We start from the raw sequence: 15,099 nt of genomic DNA on the forward strand, positions 1-15,099 counted from the left end.
AAATTTTTTGGGTGTTCTGTAGGCCTCATGTATTCTTATTGGCCTCTCATTTAACTTGGGGAAATTTTCTTCAGTGATTTTGTTGAAAATATTTTCTGGGCAGTGGAGAAGGGAGTCTTCTTTTTCCTCTATTCCTATTATTCTTAGGTTTTGTCTTTTCATATTGTCTTGGATTTCTTGGACGGTTTGTGTCAGGAATTTTTTGGATTTAACATTTTCTTTGACAGATACATCGATTTCTTCCATTGTATCTTCTACACCTGAGATTCTTTCTTCCATCTCTTATAGTCTGTTGGTTATGCTTACCTCTGTATTTCCTGTTTTATCCCCCAGATTCTTCCTCTCCATTATTTCCATTTGTGTTTTCTTTAATTTTTCCAATTCTATCTTCAGGTCTTGAGTTGTTTTGTTTACTTCCTTCATCTGTCTGATTGTACTTTCCTGTTTTTCTTTTAGTTCCTTTAACTCTGTTTCTTTCATTTCATTCAGTGCTTTAAGTATTTCCTTTCTAAAGGCCACAAACTGTTTGGCTACTACTTCTTCTATTTCTTTACGGATGGCAATATATTGTTTGAGTTTATCTTCCTCTATGTCTTTATGTATCTTATTTGTTTCCTCTGTGATCATCTTCATGAGCATAGTTGTTAGGTCATCTTCTTGGATTTCAGTTATGCTGGGGTGTCCAGGGCTACTTGCCCCTGGGTAACTGGGTTCTGGAGATTCCATATTGCTCTGTCTTTTGTTGCTTGAGCTTTTACACTGGCCTCTACCCATTGTGCTATCTTAGGTGTTTGGGGTTAGTTTCTGGTGGTTCCTGGGGATCCTGTGGTGGAGAGAATCCCCTTGGCAGAAAGCTGGTTTTTCCTGAAGGAAGTCTTCTCAGCTTTTTGGGTATAGTCCCTGGATGCCTGGCATTTTTTCAGGAGTTGCTGCTGCTCACCTCAGGGATAGATGCCTGAGTGGTAACTGTGGTCTTTGTTAGTCAAGAGGATTCTCCTCTCACCCATGGAAGTCCTGAAGACAGCTGTCCTGTTTCTGGGTTTCTTGCTGTAAATTTAATGATCAGCTGCTGTGACCCAGTTGGACATCTGGCACACAGCAACTGTTTGTGCCTGTGTCTGGCACATAGCTGAGTGATGGTGTCTCGGCCCTGCTGGTCTGCAAGACTTTCCAGGGAAGGCTTCGGTGATTTAAGTCAGTACAGTTTCCTTCCTTCCTTGTGGATTCTCTGGAGACAGGGACTCCCAGTCCCTTTTTTTGCCCTGTGGCACACCACTCAGTCTCCGCCAGCTAGCTGGCACGCAGAACTTGCCTGTGTCTACCTTTCCAGCCTTTGGGAGTCTGGGGGTCTGCCTAAACTGGGTAATTTTCCCAAGATCTTTTCGGGGTGGGGGTGTCGGCTGAGTGCTCTGAGATCAGAACAGCCATTTCCCTCCCTGTGTGTTTACACCTGACAGTGAAAAGCAGTCTCTGGTGTCCTGCGGCCCACAGGTCTATCTGAGGGGGGGAATCAGGCACTCAGGCAGGGCTCTGTGCAGGCTCCTGGGTCCCCAGCTCTGGCTCTTGGCTGGCTCCTGGGGTGCCCATGGAACCTGAGTCTTTTCCAGTGGATGTCTGGGTGACCTAAGGTCTGTCCCAATCATTTCCTGTACCGTTGGGTTATCTCTCGACTGGAAAATTCCAGTCTCTGATACTGTGGTGCACAGGGTTCAGTCTAGGACCGTGACCAGAGACACTGGCTTGTGGCTCTGGGCTGGGGCTGGTGCTGGCGGCCAAGCATCTGGTGGAACTGGGATTTCTTCCATGGTTTAGCCGGGTGAGTTAAAAGCTGATTGAATCCTCCACCGTGGGGTATCCTCTCACCTGGGAAACACAATCGCCTGTGTTTTATGGCTGCAAGTTTTGATTGCTGGTCACTGTGCCAATCCTGCTGTGCTGCTGGTCAGAATGAGAGGCCTCCCTGTGGGGCCATCTTGCCTCGCCTCTATAAAACCTTGAGCATGAGTCTTAGTATCAGCTTTGATCCCCTTCTGGGTAGAGTCTTTCAGAGGATATCTATTGTAGGCTCCAGTCCTGGTCCCTCTCTCAACTGCTTCCAATGTCTAAATTCTAGACAGTATTTATCTTTTTGGCCTTGGCTATACTGGATTCTCATTATAAACCAGGCTGGTCTCAAACTCACAGAGATTCAAAGACCTTCCTGCCTCTGCCTCCCCAGTACGGGGATTACAGGCTTGGGCCACCATGCCTGACTTGGTGAACAATTTTATTTCATTGGTCTCCCTTGCTACAACTCTTACATTTTGAAATCAATTAATTTTTATAATACTTCATTAAAAGTCACAATGGCAAGTCAAATAAACAGAGACTATGCTACAGTGGGTTAGTATTCATTTTAGAAAGCAGATAAAAATTTAAAAAATTTTAATTTTAATGTGGAATCATTTTGTGTATGATGATTTATAATTAAACATACTGACAACTAGATTATTTTGATTTTTTATTCTTTATTAATTACATTTTATTCACTTTGTATCTCCCCTGTGGTTCTTTTCCTCCACCTATCCCAATCCTTCTCTTCCTCCACCCTCTGCATGCATGCCCCTCCCCGAGTTCAGTGATAGGCGAGGTATTCTTTTCCTTCCTTCTGATTCTAGTCAATTAGGTCTCATCAAGAGTGGCTGCATTGTCTTCTTCTGTGGCCTGGTAATGCTGCTTGCCCCTCAGGGGCAGGTAATTAATGAGCAGGCCAATCAGTTTATGTCAGAGACAGTCCCTGTTCCTATTACAATGGAACCCACTTGGATATTGAAATGCCATGGGCTACTTCTGTGCAGGGGTCTTAGGTTATTTCCATGCATTGTCCTTGGTTGGAGTATCAGTCTCAGGAAAGACTCCTGTGATCAGAATTTTTGGTTCTGTTGCTCTTCTTTTGGAGTTCCTGTCCTCTCTAGATCTTACTGTTTCCCACTTCTTTCCTAAGATTCCCTGCACTCTGCCCAAAGGTTGCCCATAAGTCTCAGCATTGGCATTGATAGTCTACAGAACAAAACCTTTCAGAGGTCCTCTGTGTCAGGTTCCTGACTTGTTCCCTCTTTTGTTTTTCTTCTGATATTCTTCCTCTTTGTCTCTCTGGATAGAAATTTAGAATTTTAGCAAGAGTCCTCCTTCTTGATTAGTTTCTTTAGGTGTACAGATTTTAGTAGGTTTACCCTCTATTATATGTCTATATGAGTGAGTATGTACCATGTGCATCTTTCTGCTTCTGGAATAGCTCACTCAAGGTGATCTTTTCCAGATCCCACCATTTACCTGCAAATATAATGATTTCCTTGTTTTTTTTTTTTTATTGTTGAGTAATATTCCAATGTGTAGATATACCACAATTTGTGTATCCATTCCTACACTGAGGGGTATCTGGGCTGTTTCCAGCTTCTGGCTGCTACAAACACGGTTGAATAAATGTCCTTATTGTGTACTTGGGACACTTTTGGGTATATGCCTAGGAGTGGTATAGCTGGATCTTGAGGAAGCACTATTCCTAATTGTCTGAAAAAGCACCAGATTGCATTCTAGAGTGGTTGTACAAGTTTAAATTCCCACCAGCAGTGGAGGAGAGTTCCCCCTTCTCCACAACCCCTCCAGCATGTGATGTCTCTTGAGTTTTTGATCTTAGACATTCTGAAGAATGTGAAATGAAATCTTTGGGTCGTTTTGATTTGTATTTCCCTGATGGCTAATGAGGTTGAGCATTTCTTTAAATGTTTTTCTGCCATTCAATATTCCTCTATTGAGAATTCTCTGTTTAGCTCTGTACTCCATTTTTTAAATTGGATTATTTGATTTGTTGCTGTTTAACTTATTTAGTTCTTTATATATACTGAATATTAGTCCTCTGTCAGATATAGGATTGGTGAATGTCCTTTCCCAATCAGTAGGCTGTTGTTTTGTTCTGACAACAGTGTCCTATTCTTTACAGAAGCTTTTCAGTTTCATGAGGTCCCATTTATTGATTGTTGCTCTTAGAGCCTGTGCTGTTGGTGTTCTATTCAGGAAGTTGTCTCCTGTGCCAATGAGTTCAAAGCTCTTCCCCTTTTTTCTTCTAAGTGGTTTAGTGTATCTGGTTTTATGTTGAGGTCTTTGATCCACTTGGACTTTAGTTTTGTGCAGGGTGATAAGTATGGAACTATTTGCATTTTTCTACATGTAAACATCCAGTTAGACCAGCACCATTTGTTGAAGATATCTTGTCATACCATAGGAAGGTGAGAATTTTTCTTTCAAAATCTGTAAATAATTGTGTTGGTAATTTGATGGGAATTACATTGAATCTGTAGATAGCTTTTGGTAAGAAGGCCAATTTTACTATGTTAATCCTGCCAAGCCATCAGCATGAGAGATCTTTTCATCTTCTGATATCTTTCTTCTAATTCTTTCTTCAGAGACTGGAAACGTTTTTCATACAAGTCTTTGAATTGCTTGGTTAGGATCACATATAGGTACTTTATGTCATTTGTGGCTATTGTGAAGGGTGTTGTTTACCTTATTTCTTTCTTGTCCCTTGTGTCTTTTATATACAGAGGGCTACTCATTTTTTTAAGTTAATTTTATATCCAGCCAGTTTGCTGAAGGTGTTAATCAGCTTTAGGAGTTCCCTGGCAGAATTTTTGGGGTCATTCAGGTATACTATCATATCATCTGCAAATAGTGATAATTTGACTTCTTCCTTTCCAATTTGTATCTCCTAGATCTCCTTTAATTGTCTTACTGCTCCAGCAAGGACTTCAAGAACTATGTTGAAGAGATATGGAGAGAGTAGGCAGCCTTGCCTTTTCCCTGATTTCAATGGGAATGATTTAAGTTTCTCACCATTGATTTTGATATCGGCTATAGGCTTGCTATATATTGCTTTTACTATGTTCAGGTATTTCCCATGTATCCCTGATCTCTCCAAGCCTTTAAACATGAATGGATGTTGGATTTTGTCAAATGCTTTTTCAGCATCTAAGGAGATGATCATGTGGTTTTTCTTCTTTAGTTTGTTTATGTGTTGGATCACATTGATGGATTTCTGTATACTGCCCCAACCCTGCATACCTGGGATGAAACCTACTTGGTTATAGTGGATGATATCTTTGATGTGTTCTTGGATTCGGTTTGCAAGTATTTTGTCGAGTATTTTTGCAACAGTGTTCATAAGGGAGATTGGCCTGAAATTCAAAGAAAAAGTAAAATCATAAAAGTCCAAACACAAAATATCCAAGAAATCAAGGACACCATGAAAAGACGAAATCTAAGAATAATAGGAATTGATGAAAATGAAGACTCCAGGCTCCAAGGTCCAGAAAATATTTTCAGGAAAATCATAGAAGGAAATTTTCCCAACTTAAAAAAAAAGGTATCCATAAATATACAAGAGGCCTACAGAACACCAAGTAGACTAGAACAGAAAAGAAACAAATCATTTCACATAATAGTCAAAACACTAAATCTACAGAACAAAGAAAAGATATTAAAAGCAGCAAGGGAAAAAGGCCAAGTAACATATGAAGGTAGACCTATCAGAATCACACCGGACATATCATCAGAAATTATGAAAGCCAGAAAGGCCTGGGCAAGTGTCATGGAGACTCTAAGAGATCACAAATGTCAACCCAGACTACTATACCCTGCAAAGCTTTCAATCAACATAGATGGAGAAAAAAAATATTCCATGACAACTAAATTTATGCAATATCTACACAGAAAACCAACACTAAGAAGATAGTAGAAGGAAAACTCCAATCCAATGAAAACAACTTCACCCAAGAAAACATGGCATACAGATAATATCCCAACAAAAATCAAAGGAAAACAAGCAATGAAACACAGTAAGACCACCGAATCCAATACAAAAGAAAGTAACATTTATTGGTCACTATTATCTATCAACATCAATGGACTCAAACTCATGAATAAAAAAAAAAAAGACTAACAGAATGGGTGCAGAAACAGGATCCAACATTCTGCTGCATCCAAGAAACGTACCTCTGCAACAAAGATAAAAACTACCTCAGAAGGGCTAGAAATTTTCTTTCTAGCAAACAGACTCAGAAAACAAGTTGGGGTAGCTATCCTAATATCTAATAAAACAGACATTCAACCAAAATTAATCAAAAAAGATGAGGAGGGACACTAAATTCTCATCAAAGGAAAAATCCACCGAGAGGACATCACAATTTTGAACATCTATGCCCCAAATACAAGAGTGCCTACATTCATAAAAGAAACATTACTAAAACTTAAATCACACATCGATCCCAACACCTTGATAGTGGGAGACTTCAACACCCCACTTTCAACAAGAGACAGATCATCTAGACAGAAACCTAATAAGGAAATTAAGGCACTTACAGAGGTCCTAAATCAAATGGACTTAATAGATGTCTACAGAACTTTCTACCCAAACTCAAAAGATTATACCTTCTTTCAGCACCTCATGGAACCTTCTCCAAAATAGACCATATAGTTGGTCACAAAGCAAGCTTCAACAGATACAAGAAGATTGAAATAATCCCCTGTATTCTATCTGACCACCATGGAATAAAGTTGGACATCAACAACAATGGAATTAGAAAAAAGCCTACAAGCATATGGAAACTGAACAACTTACTGCTCAATGACAGCTGGGCTAAGGAAGAAATAAAGAAAGAAATCAAAGACTTCCTAGAATTCAATGAAAATGAAGGTACAACATACCATAATTTGGAGAAACAATGAAAGCAGTGCTCAGAGGAAAATTGATAGCATGAAGTGCCTACAAGAAGAAATTTGTTACATCTCATACAGCAAATTAATGGCCCAACTGAAAGCCCTAGAGAAAAAAAGAAGCAAATGCACACAAGTGGAGCAGATGGCTGGAAATAATCAAACTCAGGGCAGAAATCAATCAACTACAAACAAATAAAACAATTCAAAGAATCAATGAAGACAAGAACTGGTACTTTGAAAAAATCAACAAGATAGATAAACCATTAGCCAAACTAACTAAAATATAGAGAGAAACTATCCAAATCAGCAAAATCAGAAATGAAAAGGGGGACATAACTACAGACACTGAGGAAATCCAAACAATCATTAGGTAGTACTACAAAAACCTATATGCCACAAAATTCTAAAATCTAAAAGAAATGAACAATTTTATTGATATATTCCATTTAACAAAATTAAGATCAAGTAGAAAGATTGAATAGTCCTATTTCCTCCAAGGAAAGAGAAGCAGTCATCAACAGTCTTCCTTCCAAAATAAGTCCTGGGCCAGATGGATTCAGTGCAGAATTGTACCAGACCTTCAAAAAGTGCTAACTCCAATTCTCTCCAAACTATGCCTCAAAATAGAAACAGAAGGAACATTACCAAACTCATTCTATGAAACCACAGTCACCTTGATACCTAAACCACAAAAAGACCCAACAAAAAAAGAGAACTTCAGACCTATCTGTCTTATGAACATCAATGCAAAAATACTCAATAAAATACTTGCGAACCGAATCCAAGAACACATCAAAGATATTATCCAACATGAACAAATAGGCTTCATCCCAGGCATGCAAGCGTGCTTCAGCATTCGGAAATCCATCAATGTAATCCACCACATAAACAAACTGAAAGAGAAAAACCACATGATCATTTCCTTAGATGCTGAAAAAGCATTTGACAAAGTCCAACACCCATTCATGTTTAAAGTCTTGGAGAGATCAGGGATACAAAACACATACATAAACATAGTAAAGGCAAAATACAACAAGCCTATAGCCAACATCAAACTCAATGGAGAGAAACTTAAATCAATCCCACTGAAATCAGGGATAAGACAAGGCTGGCCACTCTCTCCATATCTCTTCAACATAGTACTTGAAGTCCTAGCCAGAGCAATAAGACAACTAAAGGAGATCAAGAGGATACAAATTGGAAAGGAAGAGGTCAAAGTGTCACTATCTGCTGATGATATGATAGTATACATGAGCGACACCAAAAACTTAACCAGAAAACTCCTTCAGCTGATAAACACCTTCAGCAAAGTGGCAGGATACAAAATCAACTCAAAAAAATCAGAAGCCCTCCTGTATACCAAAGACAAAAGGAACAAGAAAGAAATCAGAGAAACAAACCCTACACAATAGTTACAAATCACATAAAGTACCTTGGGGTGACACTAACCAAGCAAGTGAAAGACTTGTTTGAGAAAAACTTCAAGTCTCTGAAGAAATTGAAGAAGATATCAGAAGATGTAAGATCTTCCATGCTCATGAATTGGTAATATTGACATAGTAAAAATGGCGATCCTGCCAAAAGCAATCTACAGATTCAATGCAATTACCATCAAAATACCAACTCAATTCTTTACAGACCTTGAAAAAAAGATTCTCAGCTTCATATGGAGAAACAAAAAACCCAGAATCTCCAAAACGCTCCTATACAACAACAGATCATCTGGAGGTAGCTGCATCCCCAATCTCAAGCTGTACTACAGAGCAATAGTAATAAAAACTGCACGGTATTCTCATAGAAAGAGAAAGGAGGATCAATGGAACAGAACAGAAGACCCAGAAATAAACCTGCACACCTATGAATACTTGATTTTTGACAAAGCAGGCAAAACCATTCAATGGAAAAAAGATAACATCTTCAACAAATGGTGCTGGTCCAACTGGATGTCTACACTCCGAAAAATGGAAATAGATCCATATTGATCACCCTGCACAAAACTGAAGTCCAAGTGGATCAAAGACCTTAACATAAAACCAGATACTCTAAATCGGTTGGAAAAAAAATTGGGGAACAGCCTAGAACTCATTGGCAGAACAGCAACAGCACAGGCTCTAATGAATGGGACCTCATGAAGCTGAAAAGCTTCTGTAAAGCACAGGACACTGTCATCAAATAAAACGAATGCCTACAGATTGAGAAAGAATCTTCACCAACCCTTTATCTGACAGAGGGCTAATATCCAGTATATATAAAGAACTAAAAAAGCTGAAATGCATCAAACCAAGCAATCTAATTAGAAAATGGGCAACAGTTTTTAAAACTGTTGCTCTATAGTACAGGTTGAGATCAGGGATGGAGATACCTCCAGAAGATCTTTTATTGTAGAGGATTGTTTTAGCAATTCTCGGTTTCTTGTTATTCCATAAGAAGTTGAGAATTTTTCTTTCCAGGTCTGTAAAGAATTGTGTTGGCAATTTGATGGGAATTGCATTAAATCTGTAGAATGCTTTTGGTAAGATGGCCATTTTTACTATGTTAATCCTGCCAAGCCATGAGCATGGGAGATCTTTCCATCTTCTCATATCTTCCTCTAATTCTTTCCTCCGAGACTTGAATTTTTTTTCATACAAGTCTTTGACTTGCTTGGTTAGGGTTACACCAAGGTACTTTATGTCATTTGTGGCTATTGTGAATGGTGTTGTTTCTCTAATTTCTTTCTCAGCCCTTTTGTCTTTTGTATACAGGAGTGCTACTGATTATTTTGAGTTAATTTTGTATCCGGCCACTTTGCTGAAGGTGTTTATCAGCTGTAGGAGTTCCCTGGTAGAGTTTTTGGGGTCACTCATATATACTATCATATCATCTGCAAATAGTGATAATTTGACTTCTTCCTTTCCCATCTGTATCCCCTTGATCTCCTTCAACTGTCTTATTGCTCTAGCAAGGACTTCCAGCACTATGTTGAAGAGATATGGAGAGAGTGGGCAGACTTGTCTTGTCCCTGGTTTCAGTGGGATTGCTTTAAGTTTCTCTCCGTTCAGTTTGATGTTGGCTATAGGCTTGCTGTATATTGCCTTTACTATGTTTAGGTATGTGCATTGTATCCCTGATCTCTCCAGTACTTTAAACATGAATGGACGTTGGATTTTGTCAAATGCTTTTTCAGCATCTATGGCGATTATCATGTGGTTTTTTTTCTTTCAGTTTGTTAATATGGTGGATCACATTGATGGATTTCCATATATTGAACCTCCCCTGCATACCTGGGATGAAGCCTACTTGGTCATAGTGGATAATATCTTTGATGTGTTCTTGGATTCGGTTACTGGCATAGAAACAAAATGGTGGATCAATGGAATCCAACAGAAGACACAGAAATAAACCTACACACTTATGGACACCTGATTTTTGACAAAGATGCCAAAACCATACAATGGAAAAAAGATAGCATTTTCAACAAATGATGCTGGTCCAACTGGATGTCTCCATGTAGAAAAATGAAAATAGATACATACTTATCACCCTGCACAAAACTGAAGTCCAAATGGATCAAAGACCTCAACATAAAACGAGACACATTAAATCGGCTAGAAAGAAAAGTGGGGAATACCCTAGAACTCATTGGTACAGGAGAAAACTTCCTGAACAGAACACTAACAGCACAGGCTCTAAGAGCACCAATCAATAAATGGGACCTCATTAAATTGAAAAGCTTCTGTAAAGCAAAGGACACTGTCATCAAAACAAACCGACTGCCTACAGATTGGGAAAGAATCATCACCAACCCTTTATCTGTCAGAGGACTCATATCCAATATATATATATATAAAGAACTAAAGAAGCTGAAAAGCAGTAAACCAAGTAATCCACTTAAAAAATGGGGAACAGAGCTAAACAGAGAATTCTCTGTAGAGGAATATCGAATGGCAGAGAAGCACTAAAAAGAAATGCTCAACCTCATTAGCCATTAGGGAAATGCAAATAAAAACAACCCTGAGATTTCACCTTACACCATCAGAATGGCCAAGATGAAAAACTCAAGGGACAACACATGCTGGAGAGGTTGTGGAGAAAGGGGAACCCTTCTCCACTGCTGGTGGGAATGTAAACTTGTACAACCACTCTGGAAATCAATCTGGCGCTTTCTCAGGTAACTAGGAATAGCGCTTCCTCAAGATCCAGCCATACCACTCCTAGGCATATACCCAAAAGAGGCTCAAGTACAGAAAAAGGACATTTGCTCAACCATGTTTGTAGCAGCTTTATTTGTAATAGCCAGAAGCTGGAAACAACCCAGATGCCCCTCAACTGAAGAATGGATGCAGATACTGTGGTAGATCTATACAATGGAGTATTACTCAGCAATGAAAAATAAGGAAATCATGAAATTTGCAGGTAAATGGTGGGACCTGGAAAGGATCATCCTGAGTGAGTTGTCCCAGAAGCAAAAAGACACACACGGTATATACTCACTCATATAAACATACAACATAGAATAAACCCACTAAAATCTGTACATCTAAACAAACTAAGCAAAAGAGAGGACCCTAACTAAAATGTTCAATCCCCATCCTGAAAGGCAAAGAGGATGGACATCAGAAGAAAGAGAAAATAGGAAACAACCTCAGAACCTGCTACAGAGGGCCTCTGAAAGCCAGAAGAAAACAGGAAACAACCTTGAAACCTGCCACAGAGGGCCTCTGAAAGCTTCTGCAGTATAGACTGTCAAAGCAGATGCTGAGCCTGATGGCCAACTGATGGACAGAGTGAATGAAATTTTATGTAAGAAGTGGGAAATAGTAAGAGCTGGAGGGGCCGGGAACTCCACAAGGAGAGCAACAGAACAAGATAATTTGAACACAGGGAACTTCCCAGAAAATCATACTCCAACCAAGGACTATTTGTGGAGATGACCTGGAACCCCTGCACAGGTGTAGCCCATGGCAGTTCAGTGTGCAAGTGGGTTACATAGTAACGGGAAGAGGGACTGCCTCTGACATCATCTGATTGGCCTGCTCGTTGATCACTTCCCCCTGAGGGGGGAGCAGCCTTATCAGGCCACAGTAGAGGACAATCCAGCCACTTTTGATGAGAACTGATAGAATAAGATCAGAAAGAAGAGGAGAACCTCCCCTATTAGTGGACTTGGGGAGTGGCATGCATGCAGAAATAGGAGGGAGGGTGGGATCAGGAGGGGAGGAGGGAGGGGCTTATGGGGGGATACAAAATGAATAAAGTGTAATTAATAAAATATTTTTAAAAAAAACATGTAAAAAATGGGGAACAGAGTTAAACAGAGAATTCTCTGTAGTGGAATATCAAATGGCAGAGAAACACTTAAAAAATTGCTCAACCTCATTAGCCATTAGGAAAATGCAAATCAAAACAACCCTGAGATTTCACCTTATACCCATCAGAATGGCGAAGATGAAAAACTCAAGTGACTACACATGCTGGAGATGTTGTGGAGAAAGGGGAACCCTCCTCCATTGCTAGTGGGATTGTAAACTGTTACAACCACTTTGGATGTCAATCTGGTGCTTACTCAGATAATTAGGAATATTGCTTCCTCAAGACCCAGCTATAACACTGCTAGGTATATACCAAAAATATGCCTAAATACAGAACAAGGACATTTTTCTCAACCATGTTTGTAGCAGCTTCATTTGTAATAGCCAGAACCTGGAAACAACCCAGATGTTCATCAATGGAGGAATGGATACCGAAATTGTGGTATTTTTACAAAATGGAATACTACTCAGCAAACAAAAATGAGGAAATCATGAAATTAGCAGGCAAATGGTCTTTTCTAGAAAAGATCATTCTGAGTGAAATATCCCAGAAGGAGAAAGATAAACATGGTATATACTCGCTTACATAGACCTACAAGATATGATAAACATAATTAAGTCTATATACCTAAAGAAGATAAACAAGAAAGCAGACATGGGGTAAGATCATCAATCCTCACTTAGAAAGACAAATGTGCATTGGACATATGACAGGAGTCTCCTGTAGAAGGCATCTGAAAGACTCTACCTAGTAGCGTTTCAACACAAATAATAAGACTCATAACCAAACCTTAGGCAGAAGGGGAGTTAGTATGACGGGGAATGGATAGGAGCTCAACAAGGACCAAATATATCTGGGCACAGAGTTTTTTTCTGAAACTGTTTCTCCAACCATGTATGGATATAACCTAGAACCTTTGCTCGGACGAAGCTCGTGGTAGCTCAATAACCAATTGGTTTCCCATAATAAGGGGAACAGGTACTATTTCTGATAGGAACTCATTGGCAGGCTTTTTGACCTCCCCACCCCCCAAGGGAGGAGCAGTCCTGCTAGGCCACAGAGGAGGACTTTGCAGCCCATCGTGAAGATACCTGATAAAACAGGGCCAAATGGAAGGGGAGGAGGTCCTCCCCAATCCGTGGACTTGGAAAGGGGCAGGGAGGGGCTGAGGTAGGGAGGGTGAGATTGGGAGGGAATAAGGGAGTGGGATACAGCTGGGATACAGAGTTAATAAAATGTAAATAATAATAATAATAATAATAATAATAATAAATTTTTAAAAAGTATCAAGGTGACTGTGGCCTCAGAGAATGAGATAGTAAATATTACTTCTGTTTCTATTTTGTGGAATAGTTTAAAGATTGTTAGTATTAGCTCTTCTTTGAAGGTCTGCTCTGAAACTGTCTGTCCCTGTGATTTTTTTTTAGATGGGAGTCATTTGATGACTGCTTCTAATTCCTTATAGGATATAAGACTATTTAAATTATTTATCTGATCTTTATTCAGCTTTCATAATTGAAAGCTATTAGAAAAATTTCCATTTCACTTACCCTTTCAAATTTTGTTGTGTATAGGCTTTTGAAATAGGACCTAATGATTCTCTGGAATTTCTCAGTGTCTGTGTTTTTGCCCCCTTTTCATTTCTGATTTTGTTGATTTGGACAGTGTTTCTCTGTGCATTAGTTAGTTTGACCAAGGGTTTGTCTATCTTCATGATTTCCTCAACAAACCATTTCTTGGTTTCCTTGCTTCTTTGAATTGTTCTCTTTGTTTTTAATTTATTTTTTTCAACCCTGAGTTTGATTATATCCAGTAGTCTACTCCTTTTGGGTGTGTATGTTTCTTCTTTTTTTTCTTGTGTTTCCAGGCATGCCATTAAGTTGCTTGTATGAGATGTTTCAAATTTCTTTATTAAGGCACTTAGTTTTATGAACTTTCCTCTTATTACTCCTTTCATTGTGTTCCATAAATTTGGGCAAGTCATACATTAATTTTCATTAGGTTCTACGAAGACTTTAATTTCTTTCTCTATTTCCTCCCTTCCGGTGAGTAGAGTTGTTCAGTTCCCATGTGTATGTAGACATTTTGCTCTTTCTCTAATTGTTTAGGTCTAGTTTTAGACCTGGGTAATCTGATATGATACAAGGAATTATTTCAATATTCTTATATCTGTTGAGGCTTGCTTTGTGTCCGAGTATATGGACAGTTTTGGAGGAGGTTCCATGAAGTGTTTAGAAGTTACTCTCTTTTGTGTTTGAGTGAAATATTTTGTAGACATCTATTAGGTATATTTGATTTAAGACCTCTGTAAATGTCATTACTTCTCTGTTTAGCCTGTCTCAATGATCTGTCCCTTGGTGAGAGTGGGGTGTTGAAATCTCCCACTTTTAAGGTGCTTGGATCTATGTGTGAATTTAGATATAATAATGTTTCTTTGACAAATGCAGAATCCCTTATGTTTGGTGCATAGATGTTCAGGATTGTGATGTCCTCCTGGTGGTTTCTACCTTTTATGAGAATGAAGTGTCCAACTCCATCTCTTTTGATTAATTTTTGTTGAAAATCCATTTTATTAGATATTAGGATGGGTATTCCAGATTGTTTCTTGGGTCTGTTGGCTTGAAATATATTTTTTCAGCCCTTTACTCTGAGGTAATATTCATCTTTGTTGCAGAAGTGTGTTTCTTAAATGTAGCAGAATGTTGGATCCTGTTTCCAGCAACCATTCTGCTACTCTGTGTATTTTATTGGCTAGTTGAAACCATTGATGTTCATAGATATTAGTGACCGATGATTGAGAGTTCCTTTTATTGTAAATTTGGTGGTGATTGTGTATTTGTGTGTTTGTTTTCTTTTTTATGTGATGGTGTCTTTATCCTGTGTTTTCTTGTGTGTAGTTATTTTCATTGGGTTGGAATTTTCCTTCTGGTATCTTCTGAAGTGTTAGGGTATTGCATATATATTGTTTAAATTTAGTTATGTTGTGGAATATATTTTCTCCATCTATGTTGATTGAAAGTTTGCCTGGCATAGTAGTCTGAGATGGCATCTGTGTTT

This window comes from Psammomys obesus, unplaced genomic scaffold (assembly GCF_907164565.1).
Source record: "Psammomys obesus unplaced genomic scaffold, mPsaObe1.curated_primary_1811, whole genome shotgun sequence".
NCBI classification, from domain to species: Eukaryota; Metazoa; Chordata; class Mammalia; order Rodentia; family Muridae; genus Psammomys; species Psammomys obesus.